Consider the following 22,595-nt stretch of genomic DNA (forward strand, 5'->3'; position numbering starts at 1 on the left):
CCTGGTGCCTAGTCCAGTGCCTGGTACTGAGAGGGCATTCAATAAATGTGTGCCAAATTAAATTGATTTTATAGATATGTACACTTTTAACTTTGGTTTTAACAAAATAATTCTAGCCATATAATTTTTGTATTCAACTAGACCTTTCTAATGAAGACCAACAACTTGGAAACTTGCTAAGTGTTATTTTTCATTTCCTAGCATTGTTCAATTCAAATATTCTTCCTCCCTGTGATGTACAAATCCTGACCATCCCCAGAAAAGCATAATTGTTTGTTTTGCTATACTGAATTATAATTTCCATACAATAAAATTTATTCTTTTAAAGTATATAATTTGATGTATTTTGACAAATATATATAGTTATATAACTACCGTCACAATTGAAATTTAGCATTTCCATTGCTGCAAAAAAAAAAAAAAGTATCATGGCCCTTTATAATCAATCTTTTTCCTCTATTACCAGCCTTGTCAACCACTAATTTATTTTCTGACCTTATAGTTTTGCCTTTAGAATGTCATGTGAATGGAAATCATACATATGTACTACTTTGAGTCTGACCTCTTTCATTTAGTATAATACATTTAAAATTTATCCATGCAGGCATCAATAGCTCATTCTTTATCTATGCTAATATACATTTTGCATTATTTCCAGTTTGGGGCAATTATGAATAGAGTTTACATTAAAGTATGTTAACATTCAAATGTAAATCTTCGTATAGACATGTTTTTATTTCTCTTCAGTTTGTGATTCTGAAGTTCAATTTTTCAGTTCTTTTTAGTTGATATAAATGTGTAAGCTGAGAAATCTTTATCACAAGTTCGCAAAGATTTTCTATTTGTTCTTCTAGAAGTCTTATAGTTTCTAATGTTCGGGTCCATCATTAATTGCTAACTAATATTGGCATTTGGTGTGTGCGATAAGGATTCTTTTTCTTTCCTTTCTGTATATGGACGTTCAGTTGTTCCGGCTTCATCTGTTGAAAAGACTATCAAGACTCTCCTTTCCTCCACTGAATTATCTGGGCACCTTTGCGGAGAATAAATACACCACATATATGTGGGTGTCTTTGGGGGCTCTCACTTCTATTCCATCGATCTGCATCTCTCTCTGTGTGCTGTTACCATACTGACTTGATTACTTTAGCTTTCTACTAACCTTTGAAATCAGGTGGTGTATGTCCTCCATTCCTTTTCAAAGTTTTTTGGCTGTTCAAGGTCCTCTGCATTTTCATTCAGAATCAGTCTGTCACCTTTACAGAAAAGCTTGGTGGGATTAGAAAGTAATTGCAGTGAATCTATAGATAAGTTTGTGGAGAATATCTTAACAAGATTGTCTTCTAATCCATAAACACAGTATATCTCTCTTTAAGATCTTTTAAAAATTTTCTCATAAGCACCTGGTTATTTTCATTGTGCAGATCTTGCACATATTTTGTTAAAATTTTCCTTAAGTATATTATATTTTGCATGCCTTTGTAATTTCTTAATTTTTATTTCTGCTTGTTCATTGCTAAAATATATAAATAAAATTTATTTTTATGTTGACCTCATATGCTGACACCTTGCTAAACTCAATTCTAGTAACGTTTTTAGATTCTTTGTTGGTTTCTATGTAGATGGTTGTGTTTTCTGTGAATAAAGGCAGATTTATTTTAGCATTTCTAATTTGTATTTCTGTTTTCTTCATCATTGATGGTGACTAGGAATGGTGAGAGTGGGCATCTTGCTTTCCTTCTGATCTTATGGGGAAAGTGTTCAGATTTTCACAATTAAGATTAATAATTGGGTTTTTCATAGATGTCTTTTCTCAGATTGAGGAGCACCATTGTTTTGAGTCTGTCTTTTCCTGTGGAGGTGTGTCGGCCTCATTCATACAGGCCTCTGAATGTCACCTTATCAAAGGGCAGGGCTCCCACCCCATCTCTCTCTGTCCCCTTACTCTGCCTTAGTTGTTTTCATAGCACTTCCACTGCTGTCATATTGTATATTTATTTGTTGGCTATCTCACCCCACTAAAAAGTTCAATTTAATGTACTCATGATGCATCGCCCACACTTCAAACACTGCATGGCACATCATAGGCCCTCAATAACTACGTGTGAATTAGTGAAGAAACAAATGCAAGCCATTTTCAAACCTGTGAATCTGAGTTCCCCAGGAGCCTTACAGTAAGAATAGTCATTGCCAGGCCCAAAGGTGCAGTAAGCATTGTCTATAGAGAAGATAATTGATATGTCTTGATATGTTTTCAACTATATGTAGATACTGTTGTGCTAATAAAATTCATTTAGATCCGTCAATTGAAGGATTTTTTATCATTACGTATTTCCTCAGTCAGTGGCTACCAGAAGTATAACTCCCATGTGAGTGCTTTTACATTTTTTTATATTTCCTCATACTCAAATTTTTTCAACATAATGTATGTTTTTAACATTCCCTTATACATTATAAAAATGGGGATTACTACTTTGAGGGTTTACTAGGCCAAATATAAAGTAACTTGAACTTAGTAACTTAGGTTTGCCTTAAAGCAAAAGGACTGTGGTGTGATTCCATTATCAAGAACTTAGCTTTTAAAGTATCTCAGACTCCTTCTTTGAGGCCAATGCAGTCATCCCTTGGTATGGGGTGTTGAGGGCGGGCAGAGGGGAGAGAACCCTCAGGGATTCCAAATTCCAGAGATGCTCTTCTCTTATATAAAAGGATGTATTGTTTGCATCTGACCTATGAACATCCTCCTATTGACTTTAAATCATCTCTAGTTTACTTAAAATACCCAATACTAAGTAAAATGCTTAAAATGTAAACAGTTTAGGGAATAATGACCAAAGAAAAGTGTGTACATGTTCAGTAGAGATACAACCATCTTAGGCCTAACTGCATATTACACGTCAGCAGCAACATAACCTTTTTACTTTTTAATATGTGGACATGGGAGGCCGACTGTACTTGATTTTCTCTTATACTTTCACAGTGTTTGAGATGAAAGCGCCACAGTCTTGAGAATGCACCCTAAGTTTTTCCCCCTCTAGGTTTAGAAAAGCCTTACTTAATGGTACACTTTGGGGCCAGACCTTGTTTCAGGTACTGTGCACCCCTGTACCTGCTGAAAAAGCCAGAAACGGAAAATTTCCTGCCCAGGTGGAAGCTGAACTGATCTCATTTGACACTCTCAGCCCAGAAAATTGGATTGCAAAGCAGCTATTTCTACTTTATAGACTGATTTCGGTTTTAGAGGACTTCAGCACTGCCTTAGTTTCCAGACTATGTGGTTAAAAAAGATTCATACAAGAAAAGAGTGAAAGTAGGTGCGTTACCACCTGTACTACTTCCCTAAGACTGCTGTACAGAGTGCCACAAACAGGGTGGCCTAAAACAGCACAGATTTATTATCTCACAGTTCCGGAGGCTGGAAGTTTGAAATCAAGGTGTGCGCAAGGCTGGTTCCTGGGAGGGCTCCGAGGGAGAGTCTGATTCATGTCTCTCCCAGCTTTTGATGATGACCAGCCATGCCTGATGCTCCTTGGTTAAGATGCGTCGCTCCAGTCTCTTTCTCTCTCCTTTTTTTTTTTTTAATATGTTTTTATTGATTTCAGAGAGGAAAGGAGAGGGAGAGATAGAAACATCGCTGATAGAATTATTGATCAGCTGTCTCCTGCACGCCCCCTACTGGGGATCCAGCCCGCAACCAAGGCATGTGCCCTTGACTGGAATTCTGACCCTTCAGTCCACAAGCCAATGCTCTATCCACTGAGCCAAACCAGCTAGGGGTGGTCTTTGTCCTGTGTGTCTCTTATCTCCTCATACAAGGACACCACTCATGTTTGACCATTGCCCACCTTAATGCCCTCATCTTAACTTGATCCCATCTGCCAAGACCCCATTTCCAAATCAGGGCACAGTCGCTTCTTCCAGGAATCAGGACTTCAACTTAGCTTTATGGAGGACATGATTCAACCCATAACGTCATTTAATTACTATTATATCAAGATAGTAATTGTAAATAAAACTAGCCCCAGCATAAACCCCATAAAAATGGACTTATTGATTTTATGGTGAAACAAATCACCAAAAAAAAAGAAAGAGAAACAAAAGAAATTCAACAGGACACATTAAAGTGAGGAGTAAACAAATATCCCATTATTATCTCTCCACTACTGGTAAGGATTTTTAAAATGTTTGAAAAATATAATTTCAACATTAACTCTAGAACAATAGGTAATGGAATATCTCCCCTCCACTTTCTCATTTGTGATAGATGTTGGTCTTTGAGATCTTCTCATTTCTGCACCCAGCACAGAGAGCTCTCCAGTGGCCTAGTGACCTGGGAATCCCGATGGAGGGTTTTAGAAGCTTGTCACTCAGCCTACTCAAGGGACCAGCTATTTCAAGTTCCTTCTGTCTTTGATTACCAGAACCCTGCCATTTCCTGCCATACCTGCCTGGATGGTTTACCCACCTAAACACTGGGGCAAGGCCAATGATTCCCAACTGTTTTGAGTATGAAGACCCCATTTTACATAAATGTTTTTTATGGGATACTTACCCTCTCCCTACTGATAGCAGTTGTGCAACCCTTTATTTAAGTAAAGCTACACTGCATTTTGTTTTATTAATTGCAAATATATTTGAAGATAATATATGCTTCAGAAATTAAAATTCTTAGTTTATGAAATAAATTATTTTGCAAAGAAAGTGTTCATGTATATTGATTTTCCTTTATATATATATATATATATATATATATATATATATATATATATATATACATATATACATACATATATATATATATATATATATATATATATATAGTATATATATATTTATTTCAGAGAGGGAGAAGGAGAGATAGAAACGTCAATGATGATAGAGAATCACTGATTGGCTGCCTCCTGTACACCCCCTACTGGGGATTGAGCCTGCAACCTGAGCATGTGCTCTTGACCAGAATCAAACCCGGGACCCTTCAGTCTGCAGGCTGACACTCTATCCACTGAGCCAAACCAGCTAGGCTTGATTTTCTTTACATGAGGACTATTCAAACTTGAATAGTCTTTACTCATGTACCAAATGTTTATTGAGCATTTAAAGTAAGACATTTATACAAACTATAATAATGGCTTAGAGTTCAAGAGATAGAAGTTATTAATTAATGTAATGAATTATACTAACATTTACAAATAGAAGTATGCATCAGTAGAGAATTTTAATCGAAGTATTTCCAGAGTTGAGAATATGAATTTCAATAAATGTACATTTGCTAAAAGTTAAAATTCTCCCAAGAATATGATTTGATTATATGTTGTTATACTTATAAATAGATTACAAATACATATTGAATACAAATATAAACACATTATACTTATATAGTGCTTTGCATTTTACCAAAAACTTTCATGTACATCATAGCCAAAGCTCTTTTCTCCAAAGTTAGATTATAGCATCATGTTTTAAGGTATTATAACCTTGTTTGACTTTCTTTCATTAGAAGTTTGACTCTAATATCACCATATAATTATGTTTACATGAAGCATTGGAAAGAAGGTATGGAGTCCCCATATGTTCATTTCAGCCTGGGTGGCTAAATGGCTTGTAACAGTCAGTGCATGAAAATGGCCTAGATTGAATAAATTAGCAAAATCACAAAAGGAAACCACTGTAGGAAATAGTTTTACACATGTAATTGCTGAAATCCTCTAGTGAATGTGTCAATCTGTACTAACTAAATAAATTTGTTTATAGACATGTTCTGTATTAGCTTCCACTCTTTCACAGCCCTTTGCCAAACAAAATCCCACTAGAAGTAGGATGTTCACACCCGAGTAGGAGTTTCTTGGATAAATATTTTTACTATATGGAGACCAAAACCACTTCTACAAATTTCTGACTTTGATTGAAATAGTATATTTCTTTAGCTTTTTTTCCTCCCATCTTTTCTCCTGGCAGCTACTCATGCATTAGCTTACCTCCTCTCACCTCCCAGGCCTGTGCTGAAGAAGGGGCTGGCTGCATGCACAGGGGGCCAAGGGACCCTGAGAGTGATGGGACCAGCCTACTCCATCACTAACCCCACCACATGGATTGGACAGGCAGAGATAGATTAATTTAAAAAGGCTCTCTTGAAAGCTAGTTGAAATGATTCGTGGAATTAATTTCAGCATGAAGATTATACAACCTGAGGCTAGAATGCCTGCTTACCTTTGAGTGCTACATGAATAGAATAAAGATAGAATCCATTCAGCCCTTCCTCAAGAAGTCATGGTAAGAGTTACTGAAACACAACAGACACCTTCTTTCATAATTCTTTAGTCGAAAATTGGTGCTAATTTTTTCATAGGTCTTTGAAAGATCTTTTTTTTTTTTTTAATTTGGCTGGTGAATAATAAAACAAAATATTTTGAAAAGAAAGTAGAAGTGAAAAGAACATTTCTTTTTAAGGTGCTAAGCCTAAACCTTCTCATTGTCTTTGAGAGACAATGCGACCAGTAAACAGTAGACTTGAACACTAGTGTGATGGGTGATCTGGGCCTCTTCAGCTTCCCAGTTACTATGACCCAAATAGCCGACCTTTTAGGGTTAATTAGAAAAATACCCAATAAAATGAGCACTGTCGCTGCTATATAAATAATACATCATATCTGACAGGATAGTGTCATACCTCAGGAGGTTTAGCCATTTAATATGATAATTCTGTTCAAATTAATCTTTCATACTGGTGAACATACTCTGGCTATTTGTTTTGGAGGTAAATTTTCAAAATGGTTAAGGCAGATTGTAAATGTTTGTGGCAAATTCCATTAACACAACTCTGTTATAGAAATACAGGTGTTTCTATACATACAAGGTAAAAGAATATGTTTGCAGGAGCTCAAATACACCTTATTAGGGAAGAGACACAAAGGTATGAAGGAGGCATCCCTGTCAATGTCAATACAGAGCAGTTTAATTTTGAAATAAATGCCAAGAGAGAGTATTTCAAATTTGTATATACTATATTTTTTAGACTAGTTTTAGAGTCGCAGCAAAAGTTAATGGAAGGTACAGAAATTTCCCATATATCCCCTGCCCCACATATGCACAGTCTCCCCCATTATCCATATCATCCATCAGAATCATGCTTTTGCTACAGTTTATGAACTTACAATGACACATCATTTTCATCCTAAGTCCATAGTTTACTGGCTTCAAAGTTTTGCCTTTTCCAGAATGTTATATACTTGGGAGTCATAAATTGTGTAACTTTTCAGGTTGCCTTATTTCACTGAGTAATAAGCATTTAAATTTTCCCCGTGTCTTTTCATGGCTTAATATCTCATTTCTTTTGAGAACTGAATAATCCACTGTCTGAATGTTACCATAGTTTATTTATCCTTTCACTTACTGAAGGACATCTTGGTTGCTTCCAAGTTTTGACAAGTATGAATAAAGCTATAAATACCCATATGCAGGTATTCATGTGGACATAAGTTTTCAACTCCTTTAGGTAAATACCAAGTAGTGCAAATGCTGGATCATATGGTAAGAATGTGCCCTGGCCAGGAATGTAGCCATGACTTCCTGGTTCATGGGTCAATGCTCAATCACTGAGCCACACTAGCTGGGCTCTTATCTGAATTTTGATAAACACTTTAGTGGTAGGTAGTGTGGATGGTGTCTTAGATTTAATATTATGGTGACAGACATAGCCTATAGTCTAGCATTTAGAAACAAGCTAAGGCAAGCTCTCCCTCCTCTGGGTCTTACCTAGAACACTCTCTATCCTGCTCACCATTTTCTCTTGTCCCCAACTCAGGTCTCAGCTGAGTGTCTTTTTCTTCAAGAAGGTGCCTTGATCACCAATACCACCTCTACTGCCTCCTTATATGGTCCCATTATATGCTATACTCATTTTTTAAACTTGTATTACTTTTGTCATTTCTCATTCAATATGTCTTCTTTATTAGACTGTTGAATATGAAGGGCAGACCCTGGCTAAGAGGCTCATTTGGTTAGAGCAGCGTCCCATGCACTAAAAGATTGAGGGTTCAATTCCAGGTCAGGGCACATACCTTGGTTGCAGGCTTGGGGTTCCATCCCCAGTTGGGACGTGTATTAGAAGCAACTGATCGATGTTTCTCTCATTGATGTTTCTCTTTCCTTTCCTCTCTCTCGAAAAATCAGTAAAAACATAGCCTCAGGATTTTTTTTTTTTTAGAAAGGAGAAGAAAATGAGGGGCTGTGATCACTGCTGTATCCACTGAACCTTGTAGGCTGTATTGTTGAATGAATGACAATTCATACAGAAATATACCTTCTCAAGTAGCTACCATACGTGATTGATATTATTAACTACTATGTCCTGACTGTTTTTATCATAATTTTTAGTATTTTTTGTCTTCAAAGAATTCTTAGGAACCTTAATCATAATTTATTTACTAACCTGAATTGGTGTCTTGACCATGGTAAACAGGTATTGCTACCCACGTTCTTATTTTTTTGTGTTGTGTTTTTTGATGTCGCACTGGCTGTTGAGGCAACATTTTATTTTTATTTTTATTTTGTATCATTGTTGAAGATTGAAAATACAATTGAATATCACTGCCATATAACCAAGATTATAAAAAAAATTATTTTATACTATCTACTGTAAACTCGCTATTAATTATAATTTTCAGTAGCAGTATATTTGAACTTCAAATGTTTAGACTCAACAATATAATCACCATATTTTCCGGCGTATAAGACGACTGGGTGTATAAGATTGTCCTGGGTTAAAAAGTCGTTTTATACACCGGAAAATACGGTAGTCCAATATATCTAACCCATAATATCTAATCCCATCAATATAGTCCAATATACCGTATTTTCTGGTGAATAAAACGACTTTTTAACCCAGGAAAATCTTATACGCCCAGTTGTCTTATACGCCGGAAAGTACGGTAACAGTGTTGTTTTAGATAACTTGGGCTCTCTTTTTTTTGGCAAACAAGGCATGTGGGAGCCAATTTTTTTACTCCTAGCAGATAACAGTAAGGAGCAGCCCAGAAATGCTCCCAGTGGGAACTGAGAACCCATATCACAGTGACTTTCTTTTGCAGCAATGTTTATGGTTGAATTATTAAGGTCACTAATTTATTTTTCTTAACAATTGCTACTGATGGTTATCTTGTAAAATGATAAGTGTGTGGTCTAAGCCTAATTTTTAAGAGCTGAGACTATCCCAGCCCCTGTTCTGGTGGAGAACACATGTTAGCATTTCTCATTGTTGCCCAGAGGAAACTAACCTACTTGCTAATCAAATGCATTCATTCCCACGATGGGTATTTATTGAGCACCTACTTATTTTCTCTGCATTGGGTTATACTGTGGGCACACATAGATAAAATAGTAAGGTCCCTGCCTTCTGAACGCTATAGAGAAATGAAAATTAACTGTTGTTAGCCCTGTCCCCCTCCCCCCCAAAAAAGGAGATTTCAGTTAATAATTCTGCCAATTTAGCACTGTTTTCATATAGAGTTATATGTATTTGCAGCTTGGAATAATTTCAGACATCTGTGTTTTGACTGTTGTTAATATAAGGTAGCTGAAGAAAAGTTTAACATTATAGGCATTAAATTATTATTAACCATAGTTGTGTTTAAGTACATACGATATCATGGAAAGAATAATTTATACATAGAAATGGTATACTTTTAGTCTCATATAAAATTGCTAAAAATAACTTTCACAAAACACTTTTGTTCTAAAAAACAATGTTGTTTTTATCAGTTACTTAATTATTTTGCTTAACAACAGAATTAACACATCTCTCATATAATTTGATTGAGTTGTCTTGGACAATTAGAAATGGCAATTTTTAATAACTAAATTTTAATTTAGAGGTTTTTGTATTCAGAATGCTGGAATAAATTGGTAATAAGAATATGACAGAGAGATACAAGAAAGCATGCATAAAATGACAACTTCTTGAAATTTATATAGGCTCCCAGTTACTTGGACTAGAAGGACAGTTAGTGATATGTCTTTTTCCCTCCCTGTTCCTGTTCTTAAACCAGTGCCCTGCTGTCCGACAAACTGCCCTCCAGGTTTCCACAGGATGTTTCTAACACTGGGAAGTATACAAAGGGAAGATGTTTAATGAAGAACTTTGCGTGTTGCAGTGCTATTCATCATATGGTTCAATTTAGATTCTCTGAAATATCAGAGTTAGAATAAAATTATCAAAAGGGGAAAAGTCACATGGCTTTGGTGCAAACAAGATGTGCCTATTTGTATTTATGTTTGCTAATGAAATTCAGCCATGATTCCCACTTTGATTTTAAGAGTCTTAGACCACCATTCAGATTTATTCATTATAATTAAATTTCTTCCCACACGCAGACACAAGGGCAGCCAAAGGCCTGGGGGAGAGGGGGGCGGGTGTCATATTTTATCTTTTAAAAAGCTGTTGCACAGCTTTGATATGAAGATCCAGAGCCTCAGAGATGTACAGTATTAAAGCAAAGCAGTATGTCTCCGGGGCATAGATACCTCCTGAGGCAAATGAAGGTCTAGGGGAGGCTTGGTCTCTGAATCCAGTGGCTCCATAGAGGGCAGGGCTGAATTGGGGTGTGTGGGAACAGCTTGATGTAGTCTCCAGTGTGGCTGCCAGAAGGGAGGGAGGGAAAGGCCAGATGCAAAAACAACTGGCTTTTCCTGGAAAACTTGGGTGTGAGGCGGGGCAGAGAGGAGGGCTCATGTAGCTTGTGCAACAGCATTTATACGTGAAATTCAGAGATGTAGCTCCCTTCCCAACCCCAACTCAACTGAGTATTCCAACAAATCACTTAGATTAACTAAATCGGTAAGGACTAGTGAAAGGCAGATGCTTCCAGTTTCCTCTACTACCTCCCTGCCTCTTCTCCCAGCTAAGCCACCGTGTGCCCTCTGTGCCCTCCATGCCCTCAGTCTCTGGAGTGGAGAACGTTTGGGAAACCACCAGGCCCTTGGTAACCAGGGCGGGTCCTGTGGCCCACAAGTCATCCTCTGCAGAAAGTCTGCCCTACACTTAGTTAATTGGGAGTTAAGAGTAGTTTGTGAGAGAGAATATATGCTCCAAATCTTTTTATTGTCCTTTTCTTACTGGATTTCATCCAAATGGTCAACTCCAAACATATCCAGGCAAGCCACATTATTTGTTCAGCCCTAAGTCGGACACTGAGCACAGCCTTAGTAAGACTTGAATGGGAACACATGGTGTGTCGCCCCTTGAAGGTCCTAAAGATGTGTGCTTTCGCCACAGAACTTTCCAGACAGGTTTATCTTAATTATTTTGATATTTCGTCCATTTATCAAAGTTATTATTTGGGGCACTTTGGGAAATTAGTGATTCTCCAAGGAAGAGCTAATCATGCAGCAGAAGAGCCAAAAGTAGAGCTAGCAGCTCATAACGGTCTGCCTTGTTCTGACTCCTCAGCTGTGCTGTTTGGACATCGTTAAGTCTCCCCTTCCCAGTCCCTTCACTTTTGTTCTGCTCCCAAGGGCTCTTAATCCGGAAAAACAATTTTTCCCCCTACATCTGTTTTCCCCATTAAGGTCTGGGACGCTAAACACATAGCTTTGGACAGAATGAGAACCATCCATAAAGAGCCCTAAACTGAGTCAGGAATCCCAGGTTCTCCCCCCCACATGACCAGGGATGGGTGGCTCTCTCTGGGCGTTCATTTTCTCTGTTAAATTTGGAATTGGGCTTGAAGCGTTCACAAAGATACTTTACAATTCCAAAGTCTATTCCTTGATATATGCAAAGGGTTTGTTCAGCTTGGGTTAATAGGCTGTTTCCAAATTCTTTTTTCATTATGGAATTAAATATAGTGAGACAGTCTGAAGGATTATGTCCCTAAGAGTGGCATCCCAGCATCTAGGAAGGAAAAAGAAAAAAACAATGACTACTCTACAGATGGACTGCAGGTGAGAAATGTGAGAGAGACGCAGGTAACCCATTTGCTGTCTGGGTAGAAAGGCATGGTCTGAAAACCTGAATTTCTCTTTCTTCTGTATTAAATTAAATGACAGTATTAGGATTTCCACTAAGAGATGTTGCTTACTGTATAATCATGACAGATTCTGAAATGGTTCCCATTACTGACAAAACCATCTTTGGTCCTGTTGATGGTGTCCTCATCCTCTCTGCCGCCATTCTCAGCCCTCGCTGCAGCCAGTCACCTGGGGGCTTTGGAAACAGTCCAGAGGCAGCAGAGCCAGAGGATCTGTTCTTTTTCAAAGCTCCCTCGGTGATTAGGTTGCACAGTGCTTTTTAGTATATACTATTCTTAAAATTAGCCTGGAAAATAAGCACTCGTTGAGATGCCTCAAAACTGAAGATGACTTAGATTTAAGTCCCCCTCCGCACTTTGAAGTATCGGACCAGGCTGATTTAGTTTAAATTTGAAGTAAAATTTTCATTTCGCCTTTAAGAGATGTTGAGTTAGCAAGAATTGAGTTTGTCAGGACTAGGAGACTTTGTATGTCTTCAGTAATCCGGGTGGAATGAATTATGCCAGATTTCAGAGGGGTTTTTTCTTTTGTTTAGTGTAAGACAATGTGGTATAATGAAAAGAATACAGGCCCTGGGTTTTTAATACTAAATCTACCATTCACTGGAGTATGTAACTTTAAAAAAGAGAATAATAAGACCCTTTTTACTAGTTGTGGTAAGGGTAAATTAGATATGGGCATGAAAGTGCTTATCAACCATAAAACCATGTAGTGTTTTTTAATCTTTGCCCCTTTCTCGTTGCCTTAAGAAATCTACAAATTTCGTGCCCTTTAAATGGTATTTGAAATTAAATATTGTGATTAAGGGGGGGTGGGCAAGAAGAGATTAACCAAAGAATTTATATGCATATATGCATAACACATGGACACAGATAATAGTGCAGTGAAGGCCTGGGGGTGGGCAGGGTCAGGTGGAGGGGGTCCATGGGAGGAAAGGGGGACATCTGTAATAATACTTTCAACAATAAAGATAATTTTTTTAAAAAGCAAACAAAAGAGCTGCCTTGTTTTCTCCCTCCTCCCACCCTTGCGAATGACCTCTCATTGCATTTTACTTGTCGTAAGCTGTTGGCATTAAATTGGAAGTTTACTGACTGCAGGGACTGTGTCACTTAGCTTTTGTCCTTAGACACCGAGCAGAGTGCTTTACATAGAGTAAGAACTCAGATTTTCTAAAATCATATCATACAAATGTATAGCACTTCAGTCAATGGAACCAAAATCTTCTGTCTTAGGACTTTGAGAAAGGAAATATTTATAACTGAATTTGGGACCTGCTACAATGAAATTATTTTTTTATTTCCAATTTTGAGGAATAATTGACAAATATAATTGCATGTATTTAATGTATGCAATGTGATGATTTGATATACATTTACATTGGGGAATGACTATCATGATCAAGATAATTAACACATCCATCATCTCATCGTTAACTCTTTTTGTTTTGTTTTGTGTGTGTTAGAACACTTAAGATGTACTCTCAGCAACTTTCAAGTATACAACACTATATGTTTAACTCACCAGGCTGTACATTAGATCCTCAGAACTTGTAACCAAGAGTTTGTACCCTTGGATCTACATCTCCCCATTTCTCTGTCCCTATAGCCCCTGGCAACCACAATTCTACTCTGTTTTGTTTTTGGTGTGTGTGTGTGTGTGTGTGTGTGTGTGTGTGTGTGTGTGTGTGTGTGTGTGTTTTGCTTTGATTTTAGTTTTATTTTGTTTATAATCCACATACAAGTGATACCAAACAGTACTTGTATTTCTCTGTCTAGCTTATTTCACTTAACCTAATGCCCTCCAGGTTCACCCAAAGACATTTAGGTTGTTACCACATCTTGGTGATTGTAAATAATGTTGCAATGAACATGGTACAGATATCTCTTTGAGATATGTATTTCATTTCCTTCTGATACATACCCAGGAGTCAGATTGCTGGGTCAATTGTAGTTCTATTTTTAATTTTTGAGCAACCACTATACTGTTTTCCATAATAACTGTACCAATTTACGTTCCCCCCAACAGCATATAAAGAGTCCCTTTTCTCCACATTTGTTATCTCTTGTCCTTTTTATAATAGCCATCCTAACAGGTGTTAGGTGATATCTCATTGTGGTTTTGATTTGAATTTTCTTGATGATTAGTGATGTTGAACACCTTTTTCATGTACCTATTGGCCATTTGTATGTCTTCTTCAGGAAAATGTCTATCCAGTTTTTGTTGCCAATTTTAAAGTTTTATTATTTGCATTTTTGCTATTGAATCATTTGTTCTTTATGTATTTTAGATATTAACCCCTTATTAGATATATGGTTTGCAAAGATTTTCTCTGATTCTATAGTTGCCTTTTCAATTTATTATTGACTTTGCTATGCAAAAGTCAATCTAAGAAACCACTGTCAAGGCCAATATCAAGGAGAATATCCCCTGTGTTTACTTCTAGGAGTTTTACAGCTGCAGGTCTTACATTGAAGTCCTTCATCCATTTTGAGTTGATTGTTTATATGGTGTAAAATAGGGGTCCCATTTCATTCTTTTGCATGTGGCTACACAGTTTTCCCAGTACCATTTATTGAAGAGATTATCCTAATATATTCTTGGCTCCTTTGTCAAAAATTGACTATATGTGTGGGTTAATTTCTGGGCTCTCTATTCTATTCCATGGATCCATGCCTGTTTTTATGCCAATACCATACTGTTTTAATTACTACAACCTTATAATATAGTTTGAAAGCAGAAAGTGTGTTGCATTCTGCTTTGTTCTTTCTCAAGATTGCTTTGGCTATTCAGGGTCTTTTGTGGTTCCAAACAAATTTTAGGATTGTATTTTCTATTTCTATGAAAAAAAATGCCATTGAATTTAATCTGTAGATTGCTTTGAATAGTATTGATATTCTTAACAATATTAATTCTTCTAATCCAACACTATAGGATATCTTTCTATTTACTTGTGTCTTCTTTAAATTATTTCACCAATGTCTTCTAGTTTCCAGTGAACAGGTTTTCACATCCTTGGTTAGATTTTTCCTAATTATTTTATTGTATTTGATTGCTTTCTTAATTTCTTTTGCAGATAGTTTGTTGTTGGTGTATAGAAACACAATTGATTTTTGTGTGTTGATTTTGTGTCCTACAACTTTACTCAATTCATTTATTCTAACAGGTTTGTGTTTTTTTGTGTGTGTGTTTTGGTTTTTTTTAGTGGAGTCTGTATGGTTTACTATGTATAAGATCATGTCACTGCAAGTAGAAATAATTTTATTCTTCCTTTCTGATTTGGATGCCTTGTATTTCTTTTTCTTGCCTAATTGCTGTGGCTAGGACCTCCAGTATGTTGAATAGAAGTGGAAAGAGTGGACATCGTCTTGTTTCTGATCACAGAGGAAAGACTTGTAACTTTTCTCCATTTAGTATTATGTTAGCTGTGGGCTTGTCCTATATGTCATTTATTATTTTGATGTACATTCCTTCTATAACTAATTCATTGAGAGTAATTTTATCATAAAAGAATATTGACTTTTGTCAGTTGCTTTTTCTGCATCTACTGAAATGATTATATGATTTTTATCTTTTATTCTGTAAGCCTACCCCTATATTCTATTAATATAATAATTAATAAATAATACAAGAATAAACTCACAACTTTTGCCCAACACTGTATTTGGTCTTTGTCCCTATTTTCATCACAGAGCTCCTAAAATCCCTGGAATTTCTTATGATGAGAATTATAAAGGTTTCTCTGATGTTAATGAGGTGACTGTTGGACTGCACTTAAGGATGGAGGCTAGTTGCCAGTGGAGCCAACCATGTGATTAGAAGGTTGAAACTTTCAGTACCACCCCTGTTCCTCTTGCCAGGGGAGAGGGGCTGGAGATGGAGTTCAGTCACCAGTGGCCAGTGATTTAGTCAATCATGTCCATGTAATGAAGCCTCCATTAAAAACACCAAAAGGATGAGGTTTGGAGAGCTTCTGGGTTGGTGAGCACACAGAGATTCAAGATAATGGCACACTCAGAGCGGGCATGGAAGCTCTGCCCTCACATGCCTTGCCCTATGCATTTCTTCCATTTGTTTGTACCTGTGTTATATCCTTTTGTTAATAAGCCATTAATCTGGTAAATAAATTCATGCATGGGAGGGGGGGGGGTCTCCTCAGCCCAGCCTGCACCCTCTTCAATCCGGGACTCCTCGGGTGATGTCCGACTGCCGGTTTAGGCCCGATCCCTACGGGCCTAAACCGGCAGTCAGACATCTCTCTCACAATCCGGGATAGCTGGCTCCTAATCGCTCACCTGCCTGCCTGCCTGGTCACCCCTAATTGCCCCCCCCCTTGCCAGCCTGATCGCCCCTAACTGCCCCCCCTGCCGACCTGGTCACCCCTAACTGCCCCCCGCTGCTGGCCAGGTCACCCACAACTGCCCCCTCCCTGCCAGCCTGGTCGCTCCTAACTGCCCCCCCTGACTGGCCTGGTCACCCCTTACGGCCCCCCCGCCCCGCCAGCCTGGTTGCCCCTAACTGCCCCCTCTGCCGGCCTGGTCACCCCCAACTTCCCCCTCCCCCCCCCCGCCGGCCTAGTCACCCCTCACTGCACCCCCTGCCAGCCTAATTGCCCCCAACTGCACCCCCCCGCCAGCCTGGTCGCCCCCCAACTACACCCCCCCGCCAGCCTGGTCACCCCTAACTTCCCCCCCCCCCCCACCGGCCTGGTCACCTCTTACTGACCCCTCCAGCCTGGTTGCCCCCAACTGCCCCCCCCCGTGAGCCTACTCACCCCTCACGCCCCCCCCTGCTGGCCTGGTCACCCCACGCAGCCCACTGTTCAGTTGTTTGGTCGTCCCTCACTACCCGCCCTGCTGGCCTGGTCGTAGGCAGCCATCTTGTGAGGGCATGAGGGTTAATTTGCATACTACCTCTTTATTATATAGGATTATGCCTTCTTTATCTCTTGCTACAGCTTTTGACTTAAAGCCTACATTTTCTGATATAATTATAGCTACCTCTATTCTCTTTTGTTTTCATTAGCATTTTTCCATCCCATCACTTTCAACCTGTGAATGTCTTTAAAGCTTAAGTGAGTCTCTTGTAGGCAGTATGTACTTAGGTCTCTTTTTTTCTTTTTATCCATCCAGGCACTTCAATGTCTTTTCATTGGAAATTTAAAAACATTTATGTTATATATGTAAGGACTTACTATTGTCATTTTATAAATGTTTTCTGATTGTTTTATACTTTCTTCATTCCTTTCTTCCGCTATTGCTGTCTTTCTTTGAGAATTGGTGATTTTTTTGATAATGGTATGCTTTGATTCTATTCTCTTATTATTTGTGTACTTATTATAGGTTTTTAATTTGTGTTTACAAAGAGGCTTTTATAGTACATCTTATAAGTGTATTTTAAGTGGATAACAACTTAACTTCAATTCATTAAAAAGATCTACACATTTATTTGCTCCCCTACACACACTTTATGTTGTTAATCTCACCATTTGCATCTTTTTATATTGTATTTTCACTAACAAAATATTTTAGCTATAGTTATTTTTAGCACTTTTGTCTTTTAACCTATATGTTAGAGTCCAAAGTGATTTACATACCACCATTGCAGTATTATTTTGAATTTATCTGTGTATTTACCTTTATCAATGGATTTTATATTTTTCATATGTTTTCATGTTACTAATTAGCATCCTTTTAGTTTCATCTTGAAGAACTCCTTTTCGCCTTTCTTTTAAGGTGGCCTAGTGGTGATAAATTCCCTCCATTTTTGTCTATATCTCTACCTAAGAACTACTTTTCCAGGTAAAGTACTCTAGATTGGCAGGTTTTTGTCTTTGAGCAATTTGAATATATCACCCCACTCCCTCCTGGCCTGCAAGGTTTCTTCTGAGAAACGTGCTGAGAATGTTGTCTTGGTTTGCTTCTATGTGATGACTCTTTTTAAACTCTTAATTCTTTCAAAATCTCTCTTTGGTTAACTTTTCAGACCCTTTCTCTCTCTTCTAGGACTCCCATAATGCAAATATTGTTTCACTTAATGTTGTCCCATAATTCACATAGGCTTTTTTCACTCCTTTTCATTCTTATTTATTTTTCTCCTCTGAATGGATAATATTAAGAGATCTGTCTTCAAGTTTGCAGATTAATTCTTCTGCTTGATTAAGCCTTTTTTGAAGGTCTCTATTGCATTTTTCATTTTATTCATTGCATCCTTCAGCTCCAGAATTTGTTTGGTGCATTATGATTTATCTCTCTTTGTTGAACTTCTCATCTTATTCATGCATTTAGTTCCTGAGCTCATTGGGTTGTCTGTGGTCTCTTGAATCTTACTGCACTACCTTAAAATAAGTATTTTTAATTTTTTTTTCAGTTGACTCATAGATCTCTATTTCTTTGGAGTTGGGTACTGGAAAATTATTGACAGTATCATGTTTCCTTACTTTTTCATGTTTCTAGTGGCTTTACATTGATGTCTGTGCATTTGAGGGAGCAGTCAGCTCTTCTATAGTTTTTAAAGACTAACACTGGTTAGGAAAGACCTTTCTCTGAAGGTGGCCATGAGGGCTTTGGCTGGGTGGATGCAGCATCTCTGATTCTGGGGAGAGCACAGTGGCATAGTTTCCATACACCCATCAACCAAGGTCAACATTGGTCAAGACTGCATGGTCTTTGGTGGCCAAGACTGTGGAGGTCCTGCAAGTGGCAGTGGTGCCTAGGACTCTTGGGGTCCTCAGTGGCAGAGCTGCTGGGGTCTTCCTGGTCGCCCTTTTTGCCTGTAGGAAAATGCGCTAGACATGGCTATCCCACTTGGTTTCAGGCACTCAGAGCAGCAGTAAAGCTGGGGTGCTGGGGTCAGGTACATGTGGAACTACCGCAGTGCCTGAGTCCTGGGGCACAGGTGCATTTGCTGCAATGGTAATGCTAGTGTCTTAGATGCAGACATGTGCAGGTCTCCTGGGGAACCCGGGTCTGAGTCTCTGAGACTCACTACAGTATTTGGGCCCGAGGGTGGGGAACCCCAGCAGTGGCTAGGGTGCAGCAGCAGATGCCCTGGAATGGTGGGTCAAAGTCCCGACTCTGGCCCTAGGGGGCAGGGGGCAGAGCACCAGCAGTTCAGCCTCAGTGATGCCAGGTCAAAGTCATGACTCAGGACCCAGGGAATGGGACATAGAGCTGCAACAGTACTGCCCACTAATGGCAAGTGAGTGCCATGACGTCAGACTCACAGAGTGGGTCTGCAGAGAGCAGCAGCTGCAGGAGCACCGCCCAGTGGTGCTGGATCAAAGCTGTGACTTGGGATCTGAGAGGCAGGACACAGAGCAGCAGCAGCAGCTCCAGTCCATAGAGGGTGAGGTGTTGTGGTGTCCAAACGCAGAGCAGAGAGTGGGCACAGCATCAGGTGGGGCCCTGGGTCAGGTCTCACAGCAGCAGCAGCCCAGCCCCCATGAGGAGACACAGCCGTGGGGATCCCATGTAGCTCCATCAGCAGGTTCAGTGTTGTAGCCGAGGCTGCAAATGGCCATGGCAGTGATGAGACTTTCTGAGGTGCTCCTGCTCCTCTTTCCCCTGGGGTAACATTCACCTGAGGGAGTCCCTCTGCGCTGAGCTGCTTGAACTGGGGGTGGGGTGACGCAGGTAAAATGCTTCCCACACTTCTAAGTGGCCAGGCTTGTTGCTCAGCTCCACAGGGCTCTGCTTCTTTGCTGCAGTCCAGAGCTTCCCCAGAGCTGTTTCTGCATGTTGGTAGTTGTTTGTTTATTGTTTTTGTGGGAGATGAGCTTTGGGACTCTCTAGCCTGCCTTGCTGATGTCAGTCCCTACAATGAAACTCTTGTTTTATTTCAAGTTTGAGAAAGTAGGAAAGAGTCAGGAAAGGTGGTAGTGAGAATAAAATGTACATCTGAACTGGGTGGAGGACAGATTTAGACTGTGGCATAAATAACACACACAAGTATATTCAAGTTGGAACAACAGGATATGTTTTGTAAAATACCTTCTTTTGCTTAAGATAAATGTTAATCTTTTACTTTGTCATAGTAATGTATATTCTTTAAAATGTGCAATTTAGATGACCCACAAACAAAGCAGAAGTAAACCAATTTGAGATTTAAATGTTTTCTCTAGCTTATCCATATTCAAATAAGCAAAAAAAAAAAAGTCATACTTTAAAAGTGCACAGTCATGAGTTAATTTCCCCACCCATGCCCTTGCAGTAGATAGAATCTGTGTCTGCTTATCCAGGTATATTGAGGTTCTGGTAACAGGTCATAATTTGGGGCTGAGTGAATAAATGAATGTAAAAGGTGGGAGCTCACTTGATCCTCAATTTTTTTTAAAAAGATATAGTAACTGTAATTGGTCCTTTAAAAACAACCTATTATCTTTGCTGCTTTACTGGTAATATGCTAAAATGTCTGAGCTATTCAACAAATTCACATAGGAGCAACTAGTAGTCGAGTACATACCTTTATTAAATCAATAATAAATCTTAAGTGGCATACAGAAGAAGCTGGTTTATTGGGGAAGCTTGATTTGGTTATTGATTGATTTATTCTTTTCAGTAGTGAGGTGTGGTCCTGGCTGTTTCCGGTCAGGGTCTGCAGAGTGTCTGTGAAGATACAGAACTGGGAATTAGTCATAGGATCTGACAGTAGACAGTAAGTGGGATACAAAGTGTTTCGTGAGAATGTGGCCTCTGGAAGGCCCTCACACCAAGCGATGTTTAAATTTAGTTTCAACATTTGCAACACAAATAAAGAGAAATTCACAGTTGACACAAAGATGAGTTGTCTTCATCCATCTTCCTTTAAAGTTGCTTACTCTGGAAAAGATGCCAAATTTTCGACGTTCCCATAATCACCCTACACAGACAGCACACATCCTTTGTACATCAAAAGGAACAGCAGTGACTCAGGGTGAGGGACCCTGGGGGATTGGTTTGCTGAAATTGCTCTTCGCTAATTATACATGCATGTTTGTTCCTCCTTATTTTAGAATTAGAATAGGAAAACCTTCGTCCAGAAATCTGGGTCAGCTTGGCTACTGGGGATCTGTTACTAAATAAGCCTGCGATCTTTTCACTGTTTGCAAAGGTGAATTGATTTTCTAAAAGTGACCTTTTCAGTCCTAGGGAGAACCACTTCATACTGCCCACCCTGGAAAGATTAAACTCGGTAAATTCTTAGGTACAGTCAGCCAAGACTCTTCTCCTGAACCAAACTTCTTTCTCCAGGAGGGCTCACTCAGCCATTTACCTGGAAGAGAAATCCGGCTGGACTCCAGGTCCATTAATCTCCATGTAAACCGTCCCTGTGTTTAAATATTATGTTATGTTAAAGGTTGTCACTGTGGTTGTAAAATTTAAAATACCAAGGTCCAGAAACAAAGTATTACTGGGGCGGAAGCTTCTCAGGCAGCCTTGGTGGCAGGCTGTGCGGGGGCCTGAGGCTCCCGCCTGTGGTTGCGGGAAGACACTCTATCCGTTGCTGCGAGTTATTTGTGGCTCTCTGAGGAATGCAGTTAACACTGCTCTCAGTGCAGGCTCTCAGGGGTGGACGTGGAACTTTCTAGTTCTTGTTAGGATGTTTGCTCCAGTCCAGAGGTGTCCTCTGGCACAAAAAGCCTGATGTCAGGAACGAACTCACGGGAGAGCCCTGCGGAGTGGACAGGAATGTGCCCGTTTTCTCATCCTTGCGCCGCTGCTCCGGAGTGAGCTGCGTGGCAGCATCGCGGCTGATGGAATTTCAGCCCCGCTCCAAACCTGACAACCACAGGAAACCCCGTACAAGCCGGCTGTTTGGAAGGGATGCATGTGAAGTGAACTGGTTTTATGATTAACAGAATGTTATTGGGGAAAAAAAACATTTTTGTTTCACCTCATGTTGGTAGAAGTCTTTAAAAGCTTGGGGTTCACTTACCTTTTTTGCAATGTAATTAAAAATGTATTTCAGTCATTTTTTTTTAGAATTAAACTGTACAGTACGTTCATGGCATTAGCTTAATCATAAAAGCTTATTCTGCATTTCTGACAATATGCTGTTGACGGTAAATTTATTGGACTGAAAGTGTGCAGATTCCAGAATAGCCCGAGTTATTACCTTAGAGGGGAAAATCCCTGATACAGATTCTGTAATTGTTTCCACTTTTCTGAAAACATTATAGAAAAATGGCATCTAATTGAGGGTTATGAATTGTCTGAATGTGACTTCATAGTTTAAATATTGAGCGTGTGGTGGTGAAAGGGCTCATTTTACTCCTGCGCCGTGGGTTTCAGTTCTGCTCCACGCTGGTCTCGCTGCGAGGCTCAGAGGCCTGGGTAGCCCGGCTCTCCCAGCTCCGGGGCAGAGACAGCTCTTGGGATGAAAAGTTATGCATTTTACCTTGTCTGAAGAAATACATTGTAATTAGCATCCACGTTCCCAGTTTCTTTCATGGGACTGTTTATCCAATCATGAAAATCCACAGTTACATTGCATGTGCAAGTGTGTATATGAAGGTATATGAGATTCGAGCTTTCTATAACATCTGTAATGTACAGAACTCCTTAGAGACCGTTTTCAGGGGGAGAAACGGC

General features: G+C 39.2%; 1 protein-coding gene across 3 annotated transcripts in view; it reads left to right on the forward strand.

The window, feature by feature from the left end:
- SUPT3H (SPT3 homolog, SAGA and STAGA complex component) overlaps window positions 1-22,595 on the forward strand; it is a gene marked incomplete at its 3' end in the record, with an annotated part of 452,601 nt that overhangs the window by 409,061 nt on the left and 20,945 nt on the right. The window lies entirely within an intron of this gene.

This window comes from Cnephaeus nilssonii (assembly GCF_951640355.1).
Source record: "Cnephaeus nilssonii genome assembly, chromosome: 9".
NCBI classification, from domain to species: domain Eukaryota; kingdom Metazoa; phylum Chordata; class Mammalia; order Chiroptera; family Vespertilionidae; genus Cnephaeus; species Cnephaeus nilssonii.